At 38.9% G+C, this 10,333-nt stretch overlaps 1 long non-coding RNA gene across 1 annotated transcript; it reads left to right on the forward strand.

Annotated features, from left to right (window-relative positions):
* The first annotated feature begins 6,597 nt into the window (after window positions 1-6,597).
* On the forward strand, window positions 6,598-9,198 carry LOC123328472. The gene is made up of 3 exons (XR_006543311.1): window positions 6,598-7,246; window positions 7,753-7,858; window positions 9,004-9,198. It is a non-coding gene; the product is annotated as an uncharacterized LOC123328472 (long non-coding RNA).
* The last annotated feature ends 1,135 nt before the right edge of the window (window positions 9,199-10,333 follow it).

The raw sequence follows: 10,333 nt of genomic DNA on the forward strand, positions 1-10,333 counted from the left end.
ATAAGTAATCAGAAAGATGTAAATACAATGGAGAGAAAACTGGCTGTGGAGTCAAAACATTGAATTCAAGTCTCAGCTCTGCCACTAAATAGGCATATACATTGGGCAGGTTGTCTATCTAATCTTCAAAGCTGCAGAATTAGACTAGATGCTTTGGAAGATCTCTTCCAGTTTTAAATAATAAGCAATTCTTGAACTTAATCTCCCATACTTGCTTTCACTGTTTACTTGTACTAAAGCACAGTATCAATCATGGTTCTTCAGTGGCTCTTTTTTCTTTTCTTGGTCTCTTAACTCTTAGGGCATTCTCTAAGTTCAGCCCTGGCTTCCCCTACACACACTTTATGTTTTTATTTATAATATTATCAACTCATATCTTTAGTTATAATCCCTAATCTGATTTACTAATTCCACAGTACATTGATACAACTATCAATTCTGCCTCAACAATGCCTCTCAAATACTTTTCTCTGTTGCCACTTTTGCAGTCTTAGTCCTAAACACTCAGTATCCTTGGAAAATTTCAGAATTTTCCTTAATTTTCTGTCTTCAGTCCCTTCCTCTTCCAAGCTGTCCTCTCTATGGTTTTCAAGGTTATCATTTAAAACTGTAACGTGGTCATTTCTCACACACCGCAGTGCAAAATCACTTATTTCTCCATTGATCTTCTATTAACAGGAAAATGTGTAATTGTTTTTCCAGTTTAATTTTTTACACATCCTTCATGCTGTATCCACACCAAAGGATGTGCCATTATCTAAACAAGCTAACATTTTCCGCATCACTACTCATAACTAAATGACTTTCCAAAGACTGTAAACTTCCACCGGGATGGAGTATCTCTCAGTCATTTCACAGATCCAAAGCCTAGCACAGCATTTTACACTTAGTAGGTACTCAACAGATGTTTGTGGAATGAATAAATGAATTCAGTAACTAACTGGAGAGGGAAGATATGACGAACCTGGAGTGATATCTTACAAGCTGTTTTTAGAAGTGTTAAATGCTAAGAATGAGAAATGCAGATTACCTTTTTAAGTGTCTGATATTGTTCTAATGCAAACTGTGATATCAAATAGAAGTGGAATTATAAATATAGACCTCAGATTCACCTATCCATGTAGTCTCCTATCCTAAAATAAAGCAGAAAAATACATAGGCCTCCACAGTAAGACATCAATACAGTTGTGCTGAATTCTTAATGCTAGACCAGCATTTACAGCTCTGTGTATTAGTTGCCCTAGATTATAAATCCTATCCTGGCTCTTAATTATTCAGATACCAAGGGATTCATTTGCTACTGCTGCATTATAGTATGTTAATCCAACACCAATTCAACATTTCTTATATTTATTTTGCATATGCTGTATTTCTTAAGGGGCTTTAAACATTTAAAATCTTTAGAAAGCTATATATTTTCTTTTGGTTTTCTATGACTTCAGGGTTGTTTATGTTGCTTGGGTTGTTATCTAATGTTCCCAGTTAGCCCCTTACACAATTCAGTGGACATGTGGGCTGCATATTTAAGGTAGCAAATCTTATGCCATCTGGTTTGGGTACCTAGGATATGCTATACTTGCAAGATAATTTTGCAAAATGAGAGCTTCTAAGGCTATAACTAGCTTTTATGTCCCACCAATTTGATGATTATTCCCAAGCCCTGGTCATGTTTTTCAGGGCAATTATCTAAGAAGAAAAGGTTTCAGTAGTGGAATTTTTGCATTTATATTCTTAGTCTCAAATTATTTTATGGTTATATGTATTATTTCTCCAACTAGAGAGTCATATATGATCTTCTATTTGTTTTTTGTTTTCAAATCTCTCCCACTCTGCCAATACCTGCATAGAGATAGAGTTAGAAATTAACCCCATAGTTTCTCAAGGTATCCTTATGGAGACTGAAGTATGGAAAATGGCTCTGTAGATGGATTCATGACTGATTGAGCATTCGTGAGAGTTGACCACTAATGGAGTCCCAGGCTGTGGAAGTTTTCTAAGTTTCCATAATTCTCCTGTGGGGTTCTGTCTCCTACCCTCACTATGAAATCCCTGGAGGAAGAACCATATTCCCTTCTTTCAATCATTTATTCATCAAATATGCATGAATGTGTTGTATGTACTAGTTACTGCACTAGCCTTTGATAGCAGAACATTGAACAAAACAGTGACATCTTCACATCTCCCTATGCTAGTTTATAGCTTTGGAAAATGGTCTTACAACTGACAAGAGACCTTTCAATAGCTAAGAGTAATACAGGCCCATCTGACACATTATCCTATGGTGAAATCTACACTTTCTTTTCCTTTCCTTTACTCTTCTTCTCTCAAGCTCCTCTCACTGTAATGGAGGGAAAAGTTTTCTCCCTTACTAAGTTTTAGTCAAAAAGATTCAGGTATAGAAAACTTGTAAACTGAACAAATAGGTAATTACCAAATATTTAATGGGCACCTAGCCACTCCAGTACTCTTGCCTGGAAAATCCCATGGGCGGAGGAGCCTGGTAGGCTGCAGTCCATGGGGTCGCTAAGAGTCGGACATGACTGAGTGACTTCACTTTCACTTTTCACTTTCATGCATTGGAGAAGGAAATGGCAACCCACTCCAGTGTTCTTGCCTGGAGAATCCCAGGGACGGGGGAGCCTGGTGGGCTGCCGTCTATGGGGTCGCACAGAGTCGGACACGACTGAAGCAACTTAGTAGTAGTAGTAGTATATATGGTTCATTCATTTATTAGTCCAACCTTGTTGAATAGGTACTATGTGGCAGGTACCAATCCAGGCACTGTTCCACAGTTAGGAGAAAGTGAAAGAAAATGAAGTCACTCAGTCGTGTCTGACTCTTTGCGACCCCATGGACTGTAGCCTATCAGGCTCCTCCGTCCATGGGATTTTCCAGGCAAGAGTGCTGGAGTGTGTTGCCATTTCCTTCTCCAGGGGATCTTCCCGACCCAGGAATTGAACCTGGGTCTCCCACATTGCAGGCAGACGCTTTACTGTCTGAGCCACCAGAGAAGCAAAGCACATTTAAAGTGAAGCCCTGTCCTCAGGATATTTTCTGCCTAAGTGGAGTCTTTTTTTTTTCCCCCACTCCAAATAATTGGAAACAATCAGCCTGAACAGTATCTAATCACTACCATACCCAAGTCCTCTGAAGGGAACCGGGTTCCATTCTTCAGGGATTGCCCAGTCTTTCAATTTTAATAACCTTTGATTTGAAGACCAGGAAAAGATACTCCAAAATAGCAAAATCCCCTTATTTATACTCTGACCTTTGGGCTGAAATGTTAACCGATTATTAATGCTGCCTCACTTAATGAGTAGAAGCCTAAGCTGGAAGAACTTTTCTACCATACAGAACTGTCCCTCCCTCTCTGGGGATTATTGATTCTGTGTCTTCCTCATTGGAGAGTCAGGCATGCTGTGCTGACTGAGCACATCCCATTTAGGATATTCCCCATTGGGCTTGATCCTGCTGTAGGGTTTTTACATTCCTCATGCCCTGAAGAACAGTGAGAGGAAGCTTTGGGGTTTAATAACAAATGTAAAAGCTCAGTAAAATGAAATGTAGTATCCAGGTTCCTCAGCTTCCCTAGAGCAAGATAGTATTGCTTTTACAGATTATATAACACTTCTTACTTTGTGCCATTCTACTGCTGAAATAATGACAATGATTCTCCACTATTTATTAGATCATGTTAAAATTTATCCAGTCTTCACTTGTGACCTTTGCATAACCTCAACCCACTCTGTCCCTGCTGGTTCTTCTGCCACACTGGGCCACACACCTTCCACTTTGGAAATCTCATCTTTTTTGATTTTAAGAGCTATATAGCTAAAATCTGTCTCCCTGTTTCTTCCTATCTTAACTAAATGTAGTTTGAATTCCTATAGTACTCCATGTATGTTTCACACTTTTGAGTACTAAGTTGTGTACTATCTTCAAACTATGTAGAAAGAATCCACCAGAGAATAATGAGTTGGACTTTATTTCTTACTTTTACCTAAATGATATAATACTGTTCTTATACTTTGACACAGTAATCCCACCATGATGTATTTATATAAAGCAAATCAGTAGAAACAGGTAAATTTACATGGATGCTCATTGCACTTGGGGATGGGTGCTGGGGCTAAATTTCCAACATTAGAGGACTGGGCAATTAAATTATTGTGCATCAACTCCAAGCAATATTGTTTTGACATGAAAATTACAGACTTTAGTGACATGGAATATTTTAAAGATCTAATAATAAATGAAAGAAGCAGAGTAAAAAACATGACTACAGTTACCGCATCCACATATCATATTTGTATATGTAGAGGAGAAATGCAAAGGAGAGGAAAAATGAAAGCTATTCCTAAGGGCAAGGATTTTTGTCTGTTTCATTTAGTGCTCTAATTTCACAATTTAGAACCATTCCTAGCACATAATGGATCCTTAATAAATATTTGTTGAGTGAATGAAGAAGTATATGTTATGAGTGATGCAACTGTAGATGATTTGTCATTTTTCATATTTTATTTTTCATGAAAATGATCTCTGTAAAAAAAAAAGAAAGATAACATAAGGAAAAATGGATTTATAACTAAAACACATTCTTGATTCTTACATGGACACTTCTAGGGTAACCTCAGGTGAAGGAAAGAGAAAAAATTTCAATGGCTATCTAGTTCTCATAATAATCCATGGAGGTGAGTGTTGTTATGATTTTATATATGAAGAGACTTAGACTCAGAGAAATAACTTGTTTAAGACACTCATGAATTTTCTCAGTCACACCATTACATGTATAGATGGTATAACTCTTTTTAAATAAGTCTCTGAAAACAAAGCAAAACAGACCTAGGATATATCAAGATCAGAGATGATATAAGGATTGGTAAATAGGATTTTAAGTAGTGGGCAATCAAAAAGGATTAATCTCCAAAATATACAAATAGCTCATGAAGCTAAGTATATACATATATTAAAAAGCCAATCAAAAATGTGCAAAGATCTAAATGTACATTTCTCCAAAGAAGACATACAGATGGCCAAAAAGCACATGAACAGATGCTCAACATCACTTATTATTAGAGAAATGCAAATCAAAGCTTCAATGAGATATCACCTCACATTGATCAGAATGGCCACCATCAAAAAATTTTATCAACAATAAATGCTGGAGAGGATGTGGAGAAAAGGAAACCCTCCTACATTGTTGGTGGGAATATAAATTGGTATAGTCACTACAAAGAACAGTATGGAGGTACCTTAAAAAACTAAAAATAGAACTACCATATGATCCAGCAATCCTGCTCCTGGGTATATATTCAGAGAAAACCATAATTCAAAAAGATACATGCATCACAATGTTTATTGCAGCACTATTTACAAGAGCCAGGACATGGAAGCAACATTAATGTCCATTGATGGAGGAATGGATAAATAAGATGTACATGTATGCAATGAAATACTACAAAGTCATAAAAATAACAAAATAATGTCATTTGCAGCAATATGGATGGACCTAGAGATTGTCATACTGAGTGAAGTAAGTCAGACAGAGAAAGATAAATCATATGATATTGCTTATATGTGGAATCTTAAAAAAAGGGTGCAAATGAACTCATTTATAAAACAAAAGTAGAGTCATGAATGTAGAAAGCAAACTTACAGTTACCAGGGCCTGGGGGTGGGGGAGGGGAGGGATAAACTGGGAGATTGGGATTGACCTATACATACTACTATATATAAATAGATATTAAGGACTTACTGTATAGCATAGGGAACTCTACATAATACTTTGTAAGACCTATATGGGAAAAAAATCTAAAAATGGATATATGTATAACTGTCATTTTGCTGTACACCTGGAACTAACACAACATTGTAAACCATCTATACTCTGATAAATAAATAGAAATTAATTACAATAAAATAATGGGCAATATGCAGAGGCGAGAGCATGTACAGTATCCACACCTCTGATTCTCTTTCTCAGCTTAATGAAGTACAATGAGCAACATAAAAACTTAAAATATAATAACAAATTTGTGAACGCAGCACAGTCCCTTAAGCAGTATTTAGGTTAATATACCAATCCTTCTCTAATACTTGAGATTATGACTAACATAATTGATAGCAAATGCAGTGTGTCAAGGCACTGAATTGTGTTGTCTCGATTTGTGAAACCATCCTCCTTGTATTTAAATACTGATGAATTGAGCTAAGTGATTGGATTTAAAGAGACCAGAGAAAGGTAATCAGCATTACAACTTTATGGGAGGAAGGCCTTTTTATCCTTATATGCGCAGAATTAATTGACAATAATGGGATCTCTTTATTATTTAGTTCATCTAAGTGTTCTCCTTTATCAGCTTCAGAGCATAGAAAAACAAAGGTTTTTCTAATCTGTATAGAAGGTGCTCAGTGGAATGTTTTACCAGCTTGAACTGCAGCTGTTTCCCTACAATAGTGGATTGCTTCTGTATGAGTGTGTGTGTGTATACATGAGTACATGTGTGTGACAGTCAGATGGATGGGGCTAGAGTTGGTTGACATGCAAACTTCTTTTTAGTCTCTTATGTATTGCATAGATCTGCGTGTGTCCTAAGATTAACTCTAAAAAGACTGGTGGTGGCAACCTTCTCAGGTTAGTCTCTGAGAAGAACTCTAGAGAGTTTCAGATTTCCTTTCAATGTTAGAGACTCGGGGTGAAAAATACTGGGCATTGCTATATTTGTGTTCTCCCAGGATTCATATGGTGAAAACTTAATTCCCAATGCGATAGTGTTAGGATATTGGGCTTTGTGATATAATAAGGTCAATAGGGTGGACTCCTCTTCAATGTGATTAGTGCCCTTATGAAAGAGATCACAGGGGCCACATGAAGACCAGCCAAATAGAAGACAGTTGTCTGTGAACTAGAAAGCAGGCTCTCAAGAGACACTGAATATGCCAGCGTCTCCTTGATCTTAGAATCCCCAGCCTCCTAACTATGAGAAATAAATTCTTGTTATTTAAGCCATTCATTCTATGATATTTTTAAAATCATAGTCTGAACTAAGGATGGGCAGTAAATTGTAATGTTCTTGTCTTTGTCAGTTCAGGTTGCTATAACAAAGTACCGTGGACTGGGTGACTTGTATACAACAGAAATGTACTTCTCAACGGTTGTGAAGGGTTGAAGTCCAAGATCAGAGTGTCAGTATGGCTGGTTCCCCTTCTGGATCTTTGCTCTTTGCATCCTCCTATGGTGGAAAGGGTGAGAATGCTCTCTGGGGACACCAATCCCCCATGGGAGGCTCCCATACTTATGACCTTATCACTTCCCACAGAGTCCATCTTCTAATAAGATCACATGGCAGGGGGTGGGGATTAAGATTTCAAATGTGAATCTGGAGGGAGCACATTCAGCCCATAACAATCTTTACACTTTTTATTTTATCATCAGTAGGTTTTTACAAGGAGAGACAACAAAAATTAACATTCTCAACACTCATGTTGATTTCTCATTAATCATTTCTCATTAGAATGATTTCTCGTTCTCAATAGAGAAATTAGAATTTCTCTATTCTCATGAGGATAGAACCCAATGGCTTTTTATTTTATTCCTAAAACCAACTTCAAGGGTTCTTCCATATTAAACTTTTCTAGTAGCATGTCTCATGCTTTAAAATCATTTGGGTGTAAAATGACAAACAGTACAAAATTAGCCTCTTCTATCTTGCTTTACTTATTTATTTTGATGTTCTTTATTTTCCTCGGCAGGATTTCCTCTTCAGCATGCTGAACTACCCACCTCTGCTCGACCCCCACTGTCCAATATCCACTATCCAACACAGGCTTGCTTCTGCCTCTGAGAAACTACGTAAATGTATGTAATCCTGTCTTTGTCACGTCTTCCTTCTTAACAGTTGTCATCTGAAAAATGCCTTTCTCCTGGGATTATTGTAAATGTTAAAAAGGATGCTATATACGATATTTGTGGAATGTGATTCATGGGGTCGTAAAGAGTTGGACACAACTGAGCAACTGAACTGAATTGAACTGAACTGAAAGTACTATACAAATCTGATTTTTATTACAATGTTCCCCACAGATTCAGGGTTCCAGACACTAGTGTATTCCCATCAAAATCCCTTTAGGACCTACTTGGTGACAGGCAATAAAAAGAAGCCTTAATAGGTGAAAGTGAAAGTCACTCAGTCCTGTCCGACTCTTTGCGATCCCATAGTCCATGGAAATCTCCACGCCAGAATCCTGAAGTGGATAGCCTTTCCCTTCCCCAGGGGATCTTCCCAACCCAGGGATCTAACCCTGGTCTCCCGCATTGTAGGCAGATTCTTTACCATCTGAGCCACAAGGGAAGCCCAAGAATACTGGGGTGAGTAGCCTATCCCTTCTTCAGTGGATCTTCCCGACCCAGGAATTGAACCGGGGTCTCCTGCATTGCAGACGGATTCTTTACCAACTGAGCTATCAGGGAAGCTCTAATAGATAAAGAAAACTAAATCAAATGATACAGATGGGTCGATCTTGATGAAAAATAATCACTAGATATAGCAAAGTAGAGCTTGTTAGTGAGCTTGAGAAAATATAGGGGGGGCTAGAAACATAGAAAGCCAGATTGGAGTCAGTTCAAAAAAACAAATGAATGGGTGGAAGAGGAATCAGATATATTAAGGAGAGGAAACTCCTGAGAAATGTTGCTATAAAAAAGCAAATAGATGAATTGGTATCAGGAAAACACAGACTCCAGAACAGGCTTGTTTGTAAGCTAATGAGAAGGGTTCAGTAAAAAGGAAACAATTGATGATGAAGGACAAGGTTGCTGGAGTGTCCTTGGACAGACAAAGTAGGATCAGATGCAGTGCCCCAAGGAAGTGGCCCTAGCAGCACGGACACTGCATCTATTGCAACAGGGCAGAAGGCAGCTCTGATGCTGGTAGCTGGGCGGGTATGGTGGTGGGAACTTGTGAAAGCTTTCTTCCAATGGACTGTTTTTCTCTTTGTCAATAGGAAGCAAGGTCATAGAACTGAGAGTGAACTGGAGTTAAAATGAAACAGAAAAGAGTGGAATATACATCTGGGATTGTAGATGAGCAAATGGACTAGAATTCTGTGGTAAGATTTCTAGGCAGCACCTAATTCAAATTTTTGCCATTGTTGTTTAGTCGCTAAGTCATGTCCAACTCTTTTGTGACCCCATGGGACTATAGCCCACCCCGCTCCTCTGTCCATGGGATTTCCCAGGCAAGAATGCTGAAGCAGGTTGCCATTTCCTAATCCATGGGATCTTCCCAACCCAAGGATCAAATCTGCATCTCCTGTTTGGCAGGCGGATTCTTTACCACTGAGCCACCTGGGAAGCCCCTAGTTGAGATTAGCAGTCTTCAATTTAAAGAGATAGGTTATAGTGACAGAGTAGAAGACAATTTGGATTTCCACATGCCTGCGTGCTGAGTCACCTCAGTCATTTCCAACTCTTTGCAACTCTATGAACTGGTAGCCCAGCAGTCCATGGGATTCCTCTGTCCATGGGATTCTCTAGGCAAGAATACTGGAGTGGGTTGCCGTTCCCTCCTCCAGGGGAATCTTCCCAAACCGGGAATCGAACCTGCATCTCTTATGTCTCCAGCACTGGCTGCTGCTGCTAAGTCACTTCAGTCATGTCCGACTCTGTGCGACCCTATGGATGGCAGCCCACCAGGCTCCTCTGTCCACAGGATTCTCCAGGCAAGAACACTGGAGTGGGTTGCCGTTTCCTTCTCCATCCAGCATTGGCAGGTGGGTTCTTTGCTACTAGTGCCACCTGGGACCCTGGATTTTCACAAGTCTGAGGTTTTACTGTAATAAATAAGTATAGTGAAGCAAGATGGGGCAAGATAATTTAGGGAAATGCTAGAGTGGTAATAATAGTTGAGCATGAAATTTAAAGGGGAGGACAAGGGAGCCTGGTGGGTTGCCATCTATGAGGTCGCACAGAGTCAGACACGACTGAAGCGACTTAGCAGCAGCAGCAAGGACATGAGAAACCTATATACAGGCCAGGAAGCAACAGTTAGCACTGGACATGGAACAACAGACTGGTTCCAAATAGGAAAAGGAGTACATCAAGGCTGTATATTGTTACCCTGCTTATTTAACTTCTATGCAGAGTACATCATGAGAAACACTGGGCTGGAACAAGCACAAGCTGGAATCAAGATTTCTGGGAGAAATATCAATAACCTCAGATACGCAGATGACACCACCCTTATGGCAGAAACTGAAGAGGAACTAAAAAGCGTCTTGATGAAAGTGAAAGAACAGAGTGAAAAAGTTGGCTTAAAATGCAACATTCAGAAAA

This window comes from Bubalus bubalis, chromosome 12 (assembly GCF_019923935.1).
Source record: "Bubalus bubalis isolate 160015118507 breed Murrah chromosome 12, NDDB_SH_1, whole genome shotgun sequence".
Classification (NCBI taxonomy): Eukaryota; Metazoa; Chordata; class Mammalia; order Artiodactyla; family Bovidae; genus Bubalus; species Bubalus bubalis.